Raw genomic sequence first — 21,281 nt, forward strand, 5'->3', positions numbered from 1 at the left:
AGATGGTCTATCTTCAGCAGATGTTAATGGGGTTTTGCCACCTTCCCCACGGACAAACCCTTTTTTTCCTTTTCCAACACGCCTTTTCCCCTTTCCACCAGCATCTGTCATTTTCCCACTCATTTTGATTGCGACAAGATTGTCCACTTAAAATGTGGTAGTAAAAATTGAGAGGTGGTGTAGATTGCAGCGGTGGTCTATCTTTATTAACAGCAGAATAAACAACAATAACTATCCCTGACAATGCAACTACGGCCCTTAAACTGGCAGCATAGTTTGCTAGTATAATGGCTTAATAACAATGAGTTTGAGTGTGCAATGCAGTGGTGCTGCAAATAGCTTTGCACCAGTGGGACAATAATGGAAGTCCATCAGCCACTTTTAGGATGCCACTAAGTTTACTCAGTGTTTGCTAGTATAATGGCTTAGTAACAATGAGTTTGAGTGTGCAATGCAGTGGTGCTGCAAATAGCTTTGCACCAGTGGGACACTATTGGAAGTCCAACAGCCACTTTTAGTATGCCACTAAGTTTCCTCAGTCTTTGCTAGTATAATAGCTTAGTAAAAATGAGTTTGAGTGTGTTCTCGAACGTAACTAGAACTATCGAGCTTTAGCAAAAAGCTCGAGTTCTAGTTCGATCTAGAACAGCCCCCAAAATCACTCGAACCGCGAACTGGAGAACCACGAACCACGCTCAACTCTACTGCTAAGCTATATTTTAAGCATTTCTAATAAATGGGAATATTTACCTCTACGTACCTGTTCATCTCTGGAGGATTCTTTTTTTCTTTAATAATGGTGTAATGATGTACAATAATTACAGAAAACAGTATGCTACAAGAAAATCAAACAATTCTTACTCATATACAATTGGTAGGCTTTAAGGAAGAGTGAAGGGAATAATCAGATCTAGCCATGGTAGGCAGAGGCAGTGTTGACTTTTTTGGTTGTGAACGTTTTCTGCTGAATTATATAGACATTGGGAAATGTAGGTTTTCACTGACTGTTCAAAATGTTGTAAAATTGAGGAGAGCTTAACTGGGTTAGTAAAAACAGAATTGTTTAAATACATCTCATTCATAGCATCAGAAAGTTGTATTAGGCTCTGTTCACATTGGAGTCATGATGTTAGCCATAACAAAAGTCAAATAATAGCAAAAAAAACTCCGGCACACCACAAAGTAATGAGAACAAGGATCTGGGATGGTGCAGAAACGTTGTTTTTATTGAAACAGAAGGATTTTTTTACAAGTCTGTCCCCCAACGTTTCAGTCCTTACCGGACCTTTTTCAAGGACTATATCAGACTAGATGTCAAAACTAGTGGTCACGTTGCACCAATAGAAACTGCATACTGACGTCTATAAACAGGGGGAGACTACGCTCATAGTCTGTATATATATGTGCAAAGATGTCTAAGGTCAAGTCAACACTGGTTGGCTATATAGCACATAGTGTTCATGGAAATGGTACAATCTTTAGACGTGAGGAAATATTGTAAATGAAGCCAGTGTCGCTTCGTGTTACACTTATAAATCCTTCATCAGGAAAATGCATAACAAATGCATAAATTGAAAAGGGAACCCTCTGACCCGGTATCACATCATGACTCGAGGCAAAATATAGAATACTCACAAATGGATGTCCTATGGTGAAATGGTGACAGGACCAGTGCAGGGAGATAGCTTCTACAGTTAGGTCCAGAAATATTTGGACAGTGACACAATTTTCGCGAGTTGGGCTCTGCATGCCACCACATTGGATTTGAAATGAAACCTCTACAACAGAATTCAAGTGCAGATTGTAACGTTTAATTTTAAGGTTTGAACAAAAATATCTGATAGAAATTGTAGGAATTGTACACATTTCTTTACAAACACTCCACATTTTAGGAGGTCAAAAGTAATTGGACAAATAAACCAAACCCAAACAAAATATTTTTATTTTCAATATTTTGTTGCGAATCCTTTGGAGGCAATCACTGCCTTAAGTCTGGAACCCATGGACATCACCAAACGCTGGGTTTCCTCCTTCTTAATGCTTTGCCAGGCCTTTACAGCCATAGCCTTCAGGTCTTGCTTGTTTGTGGGTCTTTCTGTCTTAAGTCTGGATTTGAGCAAGTGAAATGCATGCTCAATTGGGTTAAGATCTGGTGATTGACTTGGCCATTGCAGAATGTTCCACTTTTTTGCACTCATGAACTCCTGGGTAGCTTTGGCTGTATGCTTGGGGTCATTGTCCATCTGTACTATGAAGCGCCGTCCGATCAACTTTGCGGCATTTGGCTGAATCTGGGCTGAAAGTATATCCCGGTACACTTCAGAATTCATCCGGCTACTCTTGTCTGCTGTTATGTCATCAATAAACACAAGTGACCCAGTGCCATTGAAAGCCATGCATGCCCATGCCATCACGTTGCCTCCACCATGTTTTACAGAGGATGTGGTGTGCCTTGGATCATGTGCCGTTCCCTTTCTTCTCCAAACTTTTTTCTTTCCATCATTTTGGTACAGGTTGATCTTTGTCTCATCTGTCCATAGAATACTTTTCCAGAACTGAGCTGGCTTCGTGAGGTGTTTTTCAGCAAATTTAACTCTGGCCTGTCTATTTTTGGAATTGATGAATGGTTTGCATCTAGATGTGAACCCTTTGTATTTACTTTCATGGAGTCTTCTCTTTACTGTTGACTTAGAGACAGATACACCTACTTCACTGAGAGTGTTCTGAACTTCAGTTGATGTTGTGAACGGGTTCTTCTTCACCAAAGAAAGTATGCGGCGATCATCCACCACTATTGTCATCCGTGGATGCCCAGGCCTTTTTGAGTTCCCAAGCTCACCAGTCAATTCCTTTTTTCTCAGAATGTACCCGACTGTTGATTTTGCTACTCCAAGCATGTCTGCTATCTCTCTGATGGATTTTTTTTCAGCCTCAGGATGTTCTGCTTCACCTCAATTGAGAGTTCCTTAGACCGCATGTTGTCTGGTCACAGCAACAGCTTCCAAATGCAAAACCACACACCTGTAATCAACCCCAGACCTTTTAACTACTTCATTGATTACAGGTTAACGAGGGAGACGCCTTCAGAGTTAATTGCAGCCCTTAGAGTCCCTTGTCCAATTACTTTTGGTCCCTTTAAAAAGAGGAGGCTATGCATTACAGAGCTATGATTCCTAAACCCTTTCTCCGATTTGGATGTGAAAACTCTCATATTGCAGCTGGGAGTGTGCACTTTCAGCCCATATTATATATATAATTGTATTTCTGAACATGTTTTTGTAAACAGCTAAAATAACAAAACTTGTTTCACTGTCCAAATATTTCTGGCCCTGACTGTATCTGTGTCTGCAGAGGGGGAGAGGATCCAGCCTGAATCTTTTTTCCTCACGTCTAAAGATTGTACCATTTCCATGAACACTATGTGCTATATAGCCAACCAGTGTTGACTTGACCTTAGACATCTTTGCACATATATATATACAGACTATGATCGTAGTCTCCCCCTGTTTATAGACGTTAGTACGCAGTTTCTTTTAGTGCAACGTAACCACTAGTTTTGACATCTAGTCTGATTTAGTCCTTGAAAAAGGTCTGTTAAGGACTGAAACGTTGGGGGACAGACTTGTAAAAAAATCCTTCTGTTTCAATAAAAACAACGTTTTTGCACCATCTCAGATCCTTTTTCTCATTACTTTGTGGTGTGCCGGACCTTTTTTTGCTATTATTGGACTTATTTTCTCCAGAGCACCCGATTATATAGTTGAGCCAGGTCTATTCTACTAAAATAACAAAAGTTAAGGCAGATATTGCAAATCCGTTATGTCAGGGATTCTAATGGATCTAGATGGATACTATTAATTTATAATAAATCACAATTTTTTTTTTACATGAATAAAAAATAACAGCAGATTACAGATGAGTGGTTCCATGGAGGTTTGACTTGCCGGCAGCAAATGAGCCTAGCTAAACAGACTCAAGCTTGAGTTGAACCCCGGATCAAGTTACTGATTGGCAGTTTTAGGGGTACTTTGCACGCTGCGACATCGCAAGCCGATGCTGCGATGCCGAGCGCGATAGTCCCCGCTCCCGTCGCAGCTGCGAGATCCTTGCGATAGCTGCCGTAGCGAACATTATCGCTACGGCAGCTTCACATGGACTCACCTGTCCTGGGACGTCACTCTGGCCGGCGACCCGCCTCCTTATTAAGGGGCCGGGTCGTACGGCGTCACTGCGACCTCACACGGCAGGCAGCCAATAGGAGCGGAGTGGCGGAGATGAGCGGGATGTAAACATCCCACCCACCTTCTCCCTTCCGCATATCCTACGGAAGCCGCGGTGACGCCGGGAGATGTTCCTCGCTCCTGCGGCTTCACACACAGCGATGTGTGCTGCTGCTGGAGCGAGGAACAACATCGGACCATCGCGTCAGCGTAATTTTGGATTACGCCGATGCTACACCGATGATACGATTACGACGCTTTTGCACTCGTTAATCGTATCATCTAGGCTTTACACACTACGATGTCGCCTGCGATGCCAGATGTGCGTCACTTTCAATTTGACCCCACCGACATCGCACCTGCGATGTCGTAGTGTGCAAAGTACCCCTTAGTCTCTGCCCATATACAGCCAGCCATAAGCAGATCACTTCCGGGGGAGGTTGGGCAGGCGTTTTCAATCTTTCTTTTGTTGCACACTACATGTGATCATGCTGTTGTTACTTCCAGTGTGGGCCACTGTAATACTGCAAGCGGCACGCACAGGGCGTACCTGAGTACAGCTTTGCTTGCGCAAGTTTTGTTCACACGTAAAGCATACTGAACCCCAAACCTGAACCTTGACTTTTAAATTTGGTGTTCTGTTTGAAAAACGAACATCAGGTTCCACTCATCTCTACAGCAGATTATTATTTTATGGACATCAAAGAGCAATCAGTTTTTACAGTGACAGTATATTACAAAGTGTGACTTCCTTACTACTGGGGCAGCACTTTACAGGGGTTTTAGGAAAATATTTATAAATGATATGCTATGTAAGTACTTTATAATATGATCTGAGTTATAATCATGAAACTTAGGAGTGACTATCTTGACTCATACATACAAGAATAAGAGGAGAAGTCTTTGGAGCTTCTTATTCTGTAACATTAAAATCCAGATACTTACATATTTGAAAGTATATACCCAAGGATTTTAAAAATACAAGTTATGAAGAACTGAGAACTCTGACTCTTCTTTCTGTTTATATGATTTTACCATTGATCATGGAAGAATGATTGGTGAAGGCAGGGGCAGACATATTATTGGTGCAACCTATACAGCTGCACAGGGGCACAGGAAGTGAGGGGCTCATTTCCCTCTCTAAAGGCCGCTTTACATGCTACAATAAATCTTACGATGTGTCGGCGGGGTCACGTCATAAGTGACGCACATCCGGCATCGTAAGTATGATTGTAGCGTGTAAAATCTCCGTGCATTTGTGATTGGACGAAAATCCGTTCATCGCATACACGTCGTTCATTTCTCAAAGATTGAACGTGCGGTTATGCAATGTTCCCGAGGCAGCACACATCGCAGTGTGTGACACCCCGGGAACATTGAACGACAGCTTACCTCTGTCAGCGGCTCCCGCCAACAAAGCGGAAAGAAGGAGGTGGGCGGGTTGTTTACGCGGCAGCCGTCCCTCCGCTTCTATTCCCCGGCTGCTGCGTGACGTCGATGTGACGCTGAACGTCCCTTCCACTCCAGGGAGTGGTTGTTCGCCGCCCAGATCGAGTTCGTATGGACGGGTAAGTACGTGTGACGGGGGTTAATCATTTGTGCGGCACGTTCAACAAATTGAACATGCCACACATACGATGGGGGCATTGCAAATCGCATATGATATCATATGCAGAATTGCAATGTGTAAAGCAGGCTTTAGGTAGATAGAATTGTGAATTTTGATGAGTTATTGGGCTGTAAAGTGCCCATTTACTGCTTTTGCACAGGGGCCATTTTCTGTCAGTATTTCTCAGTGGGGGAAGGACAATATGGCAGCACATCTGCACTCCATATATTATACAAGTATGCATAGCCTGTGAGTTCACCAAATAAATAAATTGTACCCAAAAAAACTTCACATGGTTGAGTCCTTTTTCTTTTTTTTTTCCTTGACTAGAAGGAAAGCACAAAACAAGATGAACTATTCTCCCATCTTCAGCTAGAAAGCTGTTGGCACTAAAGTTACTATGACCAGCTTGTCATCACAGTCGTGTGTCTAAGACACCCTCCTCTTCTTAGTCTTCAAAGTCAATGACAGAGGAATATTTTTAACAATGGTACTATAATCAGTTATTGTCTTTGTAAAGTTTAACACTAAACATTATTTTTAAACCATTTTTAAACTAAATTCAAATAGTCCCTCCGCAACGTCTCAGAACATAACCCCACGTCAAATTCCATGGCACCCAAATGTATCTCAAGGTTCTGGCCAACTGGTCCAGGAAGCCATTATCTATCCCCCATTTCCTTAAGATGGCTGGATTGTCATTGTAAATAAGCACTTGTACCTTGCCCCCCCCCCCCATCACATTGTAGATTGTAAGCTCTCACAAGCAAGGTTGTCTTTTTTCCCTCTGAATATTGTATTTTCTATAACTGTTGCTTGTTTGTATATGATCCTCCTGAGTTGTAAAGCGCTGCAGAATATGTTGGCGCTATAAAAATAAAGATGATTATTATTATTTTTATTATTAATAAACGACCCTTTAAATACGGTAATAAAAATAAATTACGACTATTGCACACGTATGTGACATATTTCAATATGGCTACACAAACATATTCTTTTAAGCTTTCTATTTTCAGGTTTACTGCAAATTTAATAAATTACACAACTTTTTTAGTAACGTTTTACCCAACAGCAGGAAAAAGTGAGAAAAACCTTGTGTGACCTTGGGTTAAAGTCACTTGCAGTGTCGTGACATCAGATTATACAGTGCATATGTGTTATCGAAAATAAACATAGTATAAAAAACTCTACTTTTTAGGGATTGAGCTTAGCCAGGCTAAAAGATAAAAAAAAAATAAGATGAAAGATGTTCTTCCAAGATGCCGCTGTGTGACAGTGTAGCGCCCAAGTGTTTCCTTTTCCTAAACCTTTCAATGTAAATTCAGGACAGCATTTATACCCGTCGCTTTGCAAACTGACCTGCAGCTGTTCATTATCATTTTCCTTACCATTTTGAACATCAGAATCCTAACAAGAACGTATGATTATATCGAGCACTGAGTCATATTTATGCTTTTCTGTTTTTAAATGATTTATGCAACATTTGATTTCAAGTGGCCTAGCACTTCACAAAGAAGCATGCTTAACATTAAAGTGTTTTTTTCCCCTGTTTTACAATATCAACTTTGAAACTGCAGCAATTCTTCTCATTTTCTTTTTTTTGCATGCTGTGTTCACAGTAATGAACTCTGAAAATGCTCTTTGATAATCACATGCCGTGAGTTTTTTTTAAAAAAAAAAGTGTAAAGATGATTTCTATTTATATAATATATGCCCAACAGAATCAGTTTCTCAACACATCATATCCATGTTCATGTCTTTACCCTAAAATGAATTAAAGCCCACTCCTGCGTCGCTGATCACTTCAATGACATGAATAAGTTACTGTAGGTCTTAATGTCATTTGTATTTAAAATGACAGTAAAAAGATTATTTCTCGACATCTGCTGATTACATCACATCAGTGTCATCCCGTTTAGCATAAACGATGAAAAAAAAATCAGTAAAAACTATTTTACATATAAAGATTAAATAAGTCACTTGGAACAATAATGTTTATATATAATCATCTTTTACTTTTATTTTTCTGAATATAAAACCCCTCAAAAATGTAGGCCTTTTAATGTTTCCTTAATCATACTTTTTCTTATAGAAGTTTTCAAGGGTTGGACCAGTGCTGCCATCTTTTGCTTTTATTTTCCTGAATATAAACCCCTCCAAAATGTAGGCCTTTTAGTATTTCCTTAATCATACTTTTTCTTATAGTCGTTTTAATGGGTTGGACCAGTCCTGCCATCTTTTACTTTTTACCCATTAATAATGAAAATACGTAAAAATGTACTTTGTACTAATGTGCTAATTAAAATTTATTGTAAATATAAAATGTTTATAATAAATAGAATAAAATTAATATATACATTTTATTTAATGAAAATCAATTTTATATTTCTTTTCTATGCAATTGTTTTCCTATTAAAAAAAGACAAAACAGAAAAGTTTCTTTATGGAAGTCTCATGAAAATCAGAAAAGCTCCTTTTTGTAAGTCTCATATGCACTCCACTATTTTCTGAGCAGAGTTTAGTTTGCATGTATAGTTTTTTTTTTTGTCACTGCCATTTCATATGCAAAGCATGTATCAGCCACAACGAGGCTATCTCCAAGAGCAGTCATTCCGAAACCTGATCTGGGAGAAAGTGCAGACTAAATAAAATTTCATTTTGACTTGGCCTCCCGCTGAGAATGGGACTGCTTTGTTTCAGCCAACAGAAGCAGCAAGCCAGAAAGGTATGTCCTGTTTTGCATGGCCGATGTGTGACTTGAGGATTCACAACCATAGTGTTCATTCTTTTCTACTCGGCATCAGACACACATCCTGCTCTTTCTCTCAGTCTATTTCTTTCCTCTCTCCCTTTCTCCCTTTCATAGCTGATAGTCTACCTGCAGGGCAAAGCTGTGACTGACTATATTGCAATTATTTGCTTTGGCATGTGTCAATGTATGGTGTGGAATTCTGTTTTGCACAAATTATTTATACGTAGTATCCATCCAGAATTTTCACACTTGTCTCGTCATAGGAGACATATGATGTCAAACGTTTGCATAATGAATTGAATAAAATGATTTTATTTCCTTTCAAATACATTAGTTAACATATTAAATATTATATCGTGCAAATGAGATCCTATTGAAAACAGTTACGTTAATAATATAATACAAAATGTAACATAATGTTACTTCATTAATAAAAGCGCCATATTTTCATACTGTTCTTATCTGTATTAGTAAATTATTGCAATATAATATTACAAAATACAAAATATGCAGAATAGTGTTTACATAAATAGAATAAATGGAATACAATGTAACGAGTGTTGATAGCAATAGTCTAATATAGTCTGCAGTGCAATGCTTCATATCCCAAAAAGAGCACAACTGAAATTGTCTGAATGAAATTATATTCTGTTAATCCTAAAGAGACTGGTATGAAAGCAAATAAGATCATTTCATGTGTTACATTCACATTGCATTCTTAAGATTGATGGAGGAATATAAGCTTTTTTTCAAGTTTTCACTGTATAAATATATAAATAGACACAATATATACACTGCACTATTCATTGACTAGTAAAGTAAATACATAGTGGAATACATGGCATTTTTTACTTTGCAGAGTGAGTTAAAGCTTTGTTCTCATTGCTTACCTACATACAGTATATATATATATATATATATATATATATATATATATACATATTTATTTATTTTTATATATATATATATATATATATATATATATATATATATATACATATAAATACAATATATATATATATATATATATATAAATTAAAAAAAAAAATATATATATATATATATATATATATATATATATATATATATATGGGTAACATTAAAATCCATTAATATCCAAGACATTTTGAATAAAGTGGATCTTTTTGAATTTTTCAGTCAATGTTATGAATATATGTTAAGTGTTTGCCCAGTTTACTATCATTGAATGTATATTACCATATCAGACCAGCAAATCTAATAATTATATGGTTAACGTTACTATGCAGCAGGAAGGGTTGTCAGGGAGGTACAATGATTAATATACAGTGGTGGTATAGTTATAATTCCGTATGAAACTTGCACATGCTCTGTCCTATCTGTTTAATGACGATCATCCGTTTTCATTTCTGTGTATACTTTATGTATTTAAGCAATTAGAACAATTAGAAAATAAAAGATCACAGCTAGTTAGAAGGGTTCCCTCTTACCTATTGATTATGTTTACAGTCTTGATGCTTTAATTGCTAATCAATTCCAGGTTGACTAATTTCTGCACGTAGGGTTAGTGGCCATTCAGCTCTACTGACGAGTTATAGGCAGCTGTCAACTAATTTAATTACAATCTATTTGCAGTAAGGGTTAACAAAGATTTTAGGTCAAATCTAATAAAAAATCTAGTTGTATCATTCTTTTACCTATAACTCTGGGCAGCAGAACAGGGCACCTTTGGAAGAACAGTATATGGGCTATGTGCAGTTCAATAGCGCATCATAATTTACTTCTATGTCTCTGGGGCTGAAGCCACGGGCTCCTTTGGAACTGGAAGTTGGCCCTTTAACCTCTTGGGCCTATGAGCAGCTATATATATTACACCAGTGCTATGCTTAGGTGTAGCTGTACAGGTTACTGTGATGGTATGTCAGCTTCTGACTCTGGGACATTTTTTTTTTTTTAAATCTACAGTTAAGTTCTGTTTATAACAAATCATGAGTCTATAATTATTGCATAATCTCTAGACATATGGGTTGAACATAAAGCTAAGATCTGTGCTACTGCACTATGGTATGCCATGCCACACCATTAGTGATAAGCGAGCATACTCATGCGCTTGGTAGTCGTAACAAGCAGTTGTACACTCCGACAAGCTCAACTTGTATACCAAGTATAATGGAAGTCAATGGAAAATTTTCCAAAAAAATGCTTGAGTTTCCCATTGATTTCCTTTATACTTGGTAAATGAGTCAAGCCCATCCGAGCATCCAACTACTCATTACGAGTACCGAGCACCAGAGCATGAGAGTGCTCACTCATCCCTACACACCATATAAAAACACTCATGCAAAAATAATGTATATTGTTAGGTATCTTTTGTTTGCCCTGCCAACTACAAAAGAAAGTGCAGAAGCCAATTAGTACTAACAAATACCTTGTCACCATTCTGTTTGGACTACTTGGGGTTTATGCTTGGAGTATTTCTTGTCACTTATGCTATGCAGACATAGCAAACATAGTGTGAATATAGCCTTACTGTGATAGGCATATGTTCACAACCTCACAGCGTAGAATCTCACCTGTCATTAGGCAGGCTGAACCATTGAGTTATATTTTGGGAACTCAGTTTCCCTACTCAGTTTCCCTACTATATGTGTCCCTTAAAAACACATATACATAACTACAGCCATAAATAAAACAAAAAATTAAAACTGAAAAAAACATTTCCTAAGAATTTTCTAAATATTAAGTAAATTAACATTACAGTATTACACTATTTTACCAGCAAAAGATTTCAAACAATATTGCACCACCATGTCCCCATTGATCTGCTTTAATGAGAGCCAAAGTCACAGTGAAAAGCATACATGAGGAATTAGAATTTTGGTTCGAAAATGAAGCAGACAAAAATATATATAAATATCTATATACTATCTATCTATTTATCCATCTATCTATTCATATATATAAAAATATATATATATATATATATATATATATATATATATATATATATATATAGATAGATAGATAGATACTGTAGATACTGAATGAAAGACTACCACTATATATTATATATAATATATAGTGGTAGTCTTTCATTCAGTTTTTTTCAGCCAAAGCCAAGAGTGGATTTAAAGGACTTGTACATTATCTGCTCACAGGATCTACTTATGGTCTTATGGTCTTGGCTCAAGGTACTGCAGAAAACACTACAATGTTATGTAAAATAAAACATAAAGCAACCCCCCAAAAAAAAGTAACAACACAACATCTCATACACTTCTTTTTGATTAGTTATCATTGACTTACCTTAGTTTAATCAACAGTTCATGAGATTCTTACTGTCCATTATATATTATTATCTGAAAATTCAACAGAAATCAATTCCTAAACTTGCCTATAATTCACTTTGTAAAGTCCAAGTAATGACTCTTCCACCACCTTGCATTAAAATAGTTGCACTGAGTTAATGACAACTAGGAATTTTGTATTTAGCAAAGTACATGGCAAGAATAACAAGCTCATTCTAAAACTAGCTTCAAGTATACACTATTAGGAGCCTTACTGACAAATTTCTGCTTGCCAAAAAGGAAACTCTAAGGTTACATTCACAAGTACTAGATTTTTTTTCTGGATATTCCATTGCAGAATTTGCCATTTTCCATGCAGATTTTTGTAGATGTGCTGCGGATTTGTTACGGAATATACCCTATACATTTTAAAATGTAAACAACCCCTAAACAAAAGGATAGACATGTGACCTTCTGATTAGCAGTACCCCCAGACTTTTAATCAGGGTCAAACATGGCAAACTTATCACATACAAAGTGATGTTCTGTATTTAAGAAAACTTTAATGAAAAATAAGATACAAAAAAACTAAAAAGTTTGAGAACCGCTCACCGTTCCGAAGGTTGCCGGAATAAGCCTCCCAAGTAACCATCCAGAATCCAAACAGGGACTCGCGAAAGCCAACCGCCCAGCATTTCTTTTTGGTTGGTTAATGAAAAATGAAGAATCCACTAATGCTTGTTCTCACCTACACATTGTGCCCCCTGTATGATCTATCACTTAGTTATTTCCAATACTCCTTTCTTTACACTAGGAAATATGTCTACGCAGGTGTCAATTGTCAGGTGTAAACTATCACTTTTTAAGTCCTATTCAGAATAAAATAGATTTAACACACCGACTTGAACTTACTCCTTATGTCTCCAAGATAAAAAGGTAAGGAAAGGCTGGAAAACTCTTAGTGGGAGTCCAATTTTATAATTGTTTTTGTTTTTATTATATTTTATGAATAGGGTTCAACATAGTACATCAAATACCCCTTTCTACGGATAGCCCTATCTATACATCATCAGATAGTCCAATGACCAAAAAACTGATACTGTAAATTATTTACCTTCATTCCTATCAATTGTTCTTTTGACTCATATAAATAATCACATACAGTAGTAAACAGAACTGGCTCCATGTATTCTTTTCAGATTGCCTTAGGGGTGTTTTGTTTAGTACTGGGATTACGTTGGCACTTACTGGCCATTTGGCAGCGCAAATAATTTCAGCATATTAGGTTTCCCAAGTGTGTTATATTTCCAATTCAAATCCAAAATACAATAAAGATAGATTACAGTTATAAAATAAAGCTAAACAACACCCTGATTATTAAAAGGGACGTTATTTTCATTTATTACACTGCCTATGTACACTATTTTGTGTCCAATAAGTCTTCATAACTCAGTATAACAACATTTTTTTTACCATGCAAGGGAATGTAAAACCTCATTGGATGATTTTGCCTTTTTATAGTATGATGTACTGATTTCAAAATATTTTTTGATATTACAATAAGAGCTGCTATTTCTGGTAGTAGTTTTTACAGTTCTTACTGCAATCTACTATTATCTTTGTCACCTGTAATGTTATCTTTCACAAGTTATTGTATCTGGCATAGATATTTTCCAAAAACACCAATATTATGCTATTATCAGCTTAAAAGTAGCTCAAGTGTGTTTTAGTATAAAATCTGTCATAATGTCAGGAATTATGGCATTTATCATACCATAAAAATATAATACTTGTAATTAGAAAGAGATAAATATAATGCAAACCATAGTGTTCCATAAAACCTATTGTTTGGACTTGAATTATGAATACCATTGTCTTGAAGATCAATATGGTTTCTTTGACATATATACTAAGCAGGAAATTACACTGTAAAAAGTATAATAGTAATTGTTATTAACCATCCAGTTGAGGTTTAAAGGGAACCTGTCAGGTGCAATATGCACCCAGAACCACTAGCAGTTCTGGGTACATATTGCTAATACCTGCCTAACCATCTCAGCATCTAGTAGTATAGGTAAAAAAATCTTTAGAAAAAGTATTTCTAAAGATCTTTTATCATATGCTAATGAGCGCAGGGACTAGTTGCAAGGGCGTTACTTCCCCTGACTAGTCCACCCTCTTAGCATGTTAGCACGCCCACAGGGGTATGCTAACATGCTACTCAATGCAGCATCACCAGCGGAGACATGTGTACCTGTGTCCACTGTCTCTGCTGTTCAGAAGTCCCAGGCACTTCCAGGCATGTGCAGTATAAAGCCGGGTGTATGCGTCCTGGCTTCAGCGAGGTCTAGTGCGCATGATCATTAGTGCCAGAGTCTTCTGAACAGCAGAGACAGTGGATACAGCATGTTAGCATGCCCCTGTGGGCGTGCTACCATGCTAAGAGGGTGGACTAGTTGGGGGAAGTAATGCCCTTGCGACTAGTCTCTGCACTCATTAGGATATTATAAAGAATCTTTAGAAATACTTTTTTCTAAAGATCTCTTTACCTATGCTACTAGAGACAGGGACAGTTAAGCAGGGATTAACAATATGCACCCAGAACAGCTCGTGGTTCTGGGTGCATATTACACCTGACAGGTTCACTTTAAGGTATGTTCATCCATGAGTAATTAACCACAATATTCCAATACCAAAGAGAGTTACAGATACAAACAACTATAATCACATGGCAAAAAATACAAATAAACTTTATATGAAAGGAAATCTGTTTTTTACTACTCCAACTGAGACCAGCATGATGTATTGGGCAGAGACCCTGATTCCAGTGATCCATCATTTACTAGGTTGAAAAGGACAACATAGTGTTCCAGTTTGACAATGACCTGAAGCATACGTTGATATTGGTGAAAAAATGGTTCAATGATAATGAAGTAGAGGTGGTCAGTTGATCCCCACAGCCCCCAGACCCTAACCAAATTGAACACTTGTGGGTAGAGTTGAAGAAAAAGCTGAATATATACCCAAGTGAGTCAACAAGTATGTACCAACATGAGGAACATGTCGAAAAGATCAGCTTTCCATTGAGACATGTTTGAATCTGATTGAGAACATGCCCAGAAGGATTCAGGCAGTGTTGAAAGCTAAAGGTGGATTTAAAAAATATTTAAAAAAAATTAAAATTTGAATTTAGATTTTTAGGAGCAAAACAAAAACAATGTTGTGACATGAAAAGAATCTGCCTAACTAATCATATACTACATAGTTGCAAGTCAAATTTATACATGAGATAGCCAAGATGATGGTCTATAAAACAAAGGTAGTCTAAAGGCTGCTTTACACCAGACAATCTATCGTGCGATAGATCGTCGGGGTCACGTTTTTTGTGACGCACATCCGGCATCGCTGGCGATGCCGGCCTGTGTGACACCTCCTAGCGACGCAGTATCGCTCACAAATCGTGAGTCGTGTACTGGTCGTGGTCGCTAGGTTCCATAATATCGTTTAATTTAGTTGTTCATCGTTTCCGTGGTAGCACATGCCGCTCCGTGTGACACCCTGGGAACGATGAACAGCAGCTCACCTGCGTCACGCGGCCACCGCCGGCTATGTGAAGGAAGGAGGTTGGCGGGATGTTTATGTCCCGCTCATCTCCGTCCCTCCGCTTCCATTGGCCGGCGGCCGTGTGACGTCGCTGTGACGCCGAGCGTCCCTCCCACTCCAGGAAGTGGACGTTCTCCGCCCACAGCGTGGTCGCACGAGAGGTAAGTACGTGTGACGGGGTTACCGACTTTGTGCGGCACGGGCAGCGATTTGCCCGTGATGCAAAAAGGACGGGGGCGGGTACGATCGATTGTGAAATTGCACAATCGGTCGTACCGTGCAAGGCAGCCTTTACACTTAAAGCTGTAGTGGATGGGGAGACATGGAGCATGAAAGTCAAAAGTTCAAAATATTGTTACCCTTTGCTCGTCAGTGTATTTTACAAAAAATAGTATTTTCCAGAATATAGATTATTTGCAATTTACTTCAACATATTTCTGAACCATAGGAGGCCAGGCCAATTCTTAAAAAAAATATATAATTTAATAATACCTCCCCATTGATTTGTCCCATCATTTACGCAGCCCGCTGTATGGTTGTGAATGTCCCTTCTTTTCTCCTTTCTATATCACATGCACACTCTTCCGGATCTTTACTTAAGGCCTTAACTTGATGACGTTTAGTAAGAAAGATTCAATTTACATAGAATAACTTCAACTAAATTTCTCTGTAAAATCCACATGATTCGGCAAATATGAATTTTGGAAAATTTGACTATGTCTATTATAAAAAATCTAAATAATAATAAAATAATATATATAATAATAAAATTATTATAAAATAGTTTTAAGACATACTGTATATCCTTCGTCACTTTGCCCCATGGCTTGAAATAATCTAAAATAAGTTACAAATGATGATCAACTTTCAAAAGCATGATTTTGTGACACTGAGGAGTTGTTTTTGCAACTTTGTTTATTAGAGATGGTTTTGAAATTTGAATTCAAGTGCTTTGATGAATTGGTCAAGAAAAATTTGATTTGAGGTGAAAAATTTGTCACAAACTACTGGTACTCCAATTTCCCTGAAAAGATGTGTATAATACTATGAGGTCTTCTAGGACTATATTCAACCGTTTTATTACAAACACAGCATTAGTAATGTCAAAGTGACCTCTAAATATATGGCTATAAATAAACAGTCATGGTGTTTCAGGCATTGCCCCTCATGTAAAGTATGAGATCTGATTTTGCTTTATGAGAGACTTATGACTAAGATCAAAGGTATCCTTTTTCCTACTGGAAGGTGACATGTTTAATATTATGTTTATTTGAATATTAAATTTCCCAGAGGAGCATGACATGGCTCATAAGCCTCTGTACCCTTTACCCAGGTTGCTAGGCATCCCACTTTTTCCAGTAGAAGAAACATTACCCCTGGATCCTAAGCCTTTCATATAGCCAAATCAGATGTCCCACTTTGCATTGATGAGCAAGAATACCCCAAAACAACATGTCTGCAAATTGATATTCTGGTTTGCCTTTAATCCTAAGTCATATGGAAAAGCTTGCTATATTCTAAATATAGGGACAGCCCAGACTTTTGCCCCGAAGGGGCTCAAGGGAGGGCATCATGACTTAGGAAGGATGCTAGGCCTAAGGATCATTTAGGGGTTATTTTCTGTTGCATCTGTTGTGCAAAAAAAAGTGTAGGGTGGAGCTATAGGGACGGTTGTGATTTTGGTGTCGCTTGATTGGACAGGGGGTGGTATTTGTGGGGCAGTATATAGGTCAGGGCACTGGGGGGGTGGTATTTCTCACCTGGACAATGGACCATCGTCCCCGCTCTGGTACATTTTGGTCATCCGACGAGGACAGAGGATGAGGAGTAATCTCTGTCGCCGCAGCAGGTGGAAAGAGGGGGGCATTTTAAGGTGGGGTGTGCCCAAAACAGCAAAGGGGAACCCAGTGCAGGAGCGGGTTATTGATGGTGGGGCAATTGTTTGGTTAACATGGGTCCTTGCTGGGTTGAGGTCTCAGCGGGACATTGGTTGGGCAACATTCGGCTAGGTGTCCTCGAGTCAGTGTAGTGCAGCTGAGGGCAGGTGGGGCAGCTGATGTTGCGATCGAGCAGTTTGTTGGTAACCTTCATCTACCCCTGCTCTTTTCGGGTTTTTCTATTTATGGTTATGGGTATTATAAAATGTTATTGAAATGTTATTTATTGTTGATGGTATTGTTTGTTAGTTATTCAATACACGGGGCTGATGTAGCCTTTTACATCCAAATGTCACACAGTCTTTGTGTTTATTTTAGGTAAGGACTCGGGAAGTAAAGGGTGGGTGGTGGTTGGTCGGGCAAGGTAACGCCAGTCAGTCAGACATTCCGGAGTCATGACTTTTAGCACTGCTACTTTCACCAGGTGGCACTAAAGTTCAAGTACTCTTCCTCTGTCAAGGGACAATTTGTGTATTAAATTTCCCAGAGGAGCATGGCATGACTCATAAGCCTCTGCACCCTTTACCCAGGCATGCTATATATATCACACTCTCTCCAGGAGGAGAAACATTACCCCTTGGATCCCAGTCATAAGCCTTTCACATAGCCAAATCAGATGTCATACTTTGCACTGATGAGGGACAATAATTTAAAACACCATATCTGCATATTGAGACTCTGATTTTGGCTTGTACCGTAAGTCATATGGCAAGGCTAGCTAAAAGATTGGTATAGACTTTTAGTCATTTTTTTTATCCTTTTAATTCTCTTATTGTTTTTTTAATGTTATATTTAATGAAAAATAAAGTTTTTTTTATAATACTTTTTGCTCATCATGAACACTGAATCAAATATTAAAGAATAAAATAGATTGAAAGTTATTATAGTATGAAATATAGTTTAGTTAATATCCCTTGGTATATAAAAACCTCTATATTTTATTTCCGTTTATACTTTTTTTTTGCTATTTAGTTCGGCCTTCATTAAGAAACATCTCTCAGTTTTTCAAACTATCCTTAAATGGAATCGGCCAACAAGGTTTTTGCTACCTCATCTGAGAGCAGCATAGTGTGGGAATAGAGACCCTGATTTTAACAGTGTATCACTTAACTTACAGGGAGCAGCAATTTTGATACACTCAGATTTTTGATGTAGCATATAGCAGAATTAAGAAATCTGACCCTGCCTACACCACTTCTTTCTGTGTATATTAGGCGTGGTTCAACCAGGATTCACATTGGCACCTAGTCCAGCAGTGCTAATCTCCTGCTGATAAAACACTCATTGTATTAAAATTACAGCCCATAGACTAATAAGCTACAAATTCCTGAAATCAGTGTCTCATGCTACTGTAATTTGTCGCACCGCCTTGTGAGAAGCGGGGCCTACTACTTCGGAGGATGTTCAGGTCACGGTGTCTCCAATGGCTCCAGCAAATCCCTAGGTTACGTGGCAAATTATGAAGAGAAAAATAATAGAGATAGGAGACTATGAGTTGTGGTGAGATCTGCAAAGTATAAGGCCGCTGAAGGAAGACAGACACCGAGGATTCTGTAAAAATGTGAATGAGGAACTTTACTTAAATCTTGTAACCAATCTTTTAGTCAATCAAAGTTGTTTTTCCATATCCAATAGACTGTCATTTCATAGCAATAAAGAGATTTCTTAATCAGTGGACTAGTTGAAGCGTTTTTCCTATCTTGGCCTTGGGAGGATGAATGTCACTATCAATTGGATTAACTGTGCTGGGTATAAGAGGAGAAGGATCAGTGCAATATATTGCGCAGTGCTGCAGCCCTTTTCCTTGTGTTAGAATATGGGTATAGTTTGTTGCTTACTTTTTCAGTACTCTGTTGTTGCAGAAAAGGGGCTCTCCGAATAGTGTGATAATTACATTCCCCACATATCTCAGTGGAGGTCTCTTTTTTTCTCCTGCATCACGGCAACTCAACCGCATCTAACCGGTTTTTCTTTTAACTGCCTCCTCAAGCTCCACCCCCAACTGCCACTTCCTTGCTTTCAAATCAATTGCAATATCAAACCAAGGCAGTGGAGGGCAGCGCAACGCTAAATAATTTACCTCCTCCCAAGGTGGGGAATAGGTGTCACAAATGTAATCACATAGATAATACAGAACACACATTAGTAGTGGCTTTTCTGGTCACTACACTACCCTCAGATTACATAGCCCAAATCTGCACACAGATGCCCTTTAAAATCCTAAACAGTCTATAAAAATAGGAGACCATCCTTTGCCAATTGTTTTACTTTTTCAGCTAAAAGAAAACTACATACAGTCATGGCTGAAAATTTTGACACCCTTGAAATGGTTTCAGAAAATTAAGTGTTTCTCTCAGATAATTATTATAATTACACGTTTTGTTATACATATATATATTTTATTTTTGTATTGGATCAATATCTAAAAAAAGAGACTGAAAATAGGCAAATTGGACATAATTTAACACAAAACTGCAAAAATGTGCAGAATAAAAATGTTGGCATCTTTCCAAACTTTTGAATAAACAACTTTGTTTCAAACATGTGACGCTCATGCAAACTGAGCTCTGGCAAGTAACAGGTGCAGGCAATATGTAAATCACACCTGAAACAAGATAAAAAGTGGAAAAGTTTACTTAATCTTTGAATTGTGTGTCTGTGCGCCAGATTAAGCTTGGAGAACAGAAAGATTAGAAGAGAACTGTCTGAGGACTTGAGAACCAAAAATGGTGAAAAATATTCACAATCCCAAGGATACAAGTCAATCTCCAGATATCTTGATACCTTTGTCCATGGTTCTCAACATAATGAACAAGTTTATAACCTATGGCACTGTAGTTAATCTTCCAGAATAGTCAAGATGGTGGATAAGCGTCCCAATCAAGGTCCAAAAAAATTCAAGCTGTCCTGCAGGCTCTGAGTGAATCAGTGTCAGCACATAGTATCCATTGACATTTGAATGAATTCAAATGCTATTGCAGGAGACCCAGAAGGAGCCAACTGTTGACACAGAGACATAAAAAGCTCTGCAGTTAACCAAAATGTACGTAAGTTAAAATCCTGCTAGAAAACCATGTTGTGAACAGATGAGACCAAGATAGAGCTTTTCGTTAAAGCACATCATCCTACTGTTTACCAAAAATGGAATGAGGACAAACAAAAGAAAAGAACACAGTACCTACAGTCAAATATGGTGGAGATTCAAAGACTTTTTGGGGTTGTTTTTCTGCTTCTAGCAATAGGGGCCTTGACTGTCTGCAAGCATCATGAAATCTAAAGATTTCCAAAGAATTTTGGGTCTCAATGTAGTGCCCTGTGTCAAAAATCTAGGTTTGCATTCTAGGTCATGCATTTTCCAGCTGGACAATGACACCAAATATACTTCAAGAAGCATCAAGAAATGGATGAAAAGAAAACACTGGGGAGTTCTGTAGTGTCAGCAATGAGTAAATCCTATTGAACCCCCATGGAAAAATCTTAAAATTGCAGGTGGGAAAAGGCACCCTTCAAATATGAAAGAATTGGAGCAGTTTGTAAGAATAGAATAGTCCAAAAATCCAGTTGAGAGATGTAAGAAGATAGCTGATGGTTATAGAAAGAGATTGATTGCAGTTATTTATTCCAAAGGGTGAGCAACAAAATATTAAGTTCGGGGCGCCAACAATTTGAGAACCAAGTATTTGTAGTTTTATGTGAATTTATGTACTATTTTCCTTTTTTCAGGTTTTTTTCATATTGTTCCAAAACACACAACGGAAATAAATATGTGTATAACATAACATGTGTAATTACAAAAGTTTTCTGAGAGAAATATTTCATTTTCTGGAACAATTTCAAAGGTGCCAACTAGAGATGAGCCAACCGGTCGCGGTTCGGCTCGAGCTTGGTTCG

The 21,281-nt window shown here is 37.9% G+C and overlaps 1 long non-coding RNA gene across 1 annotated transcript in view; it reads left to right on the plus strand.

Annotated features, from left to right (window-relative positions):
* Nucleotides 1-8,399: 8,399 nt before the first annotated feature.
* The window catches only part of LOC142290312 (uncharacterized), a 76,603-nt gene continuing 63,721 nt past the window's right edge, over nt 8,400-21,281 (plus strand). The window contains exon 1 of the long non-coding RNA XR_012750265.1: nt 8,400-8,557. This is a non-coding gene — a long non-coding RNA (uncharacterized LOC142290312). The remainder of the gene's footprint in view (nt 8,558-21,281) is intronic.

This window comes from Anomaloglossus baeobatrachus, chromosome 2 (assembly GCF_048569485.1).
Source record: "Anomaloglossus baeobatrachus isolate aAnoBae1 chromosome 2, aAnoBae1.hap1, whole genome shotgun sequence".
Lineage (NCBI taxonomy): Eukaryota > Metazoa > Chordata > Amphibia > Anura > Aromobatidae > Anomaloglossus > Anomaloglossus baeobatrachus.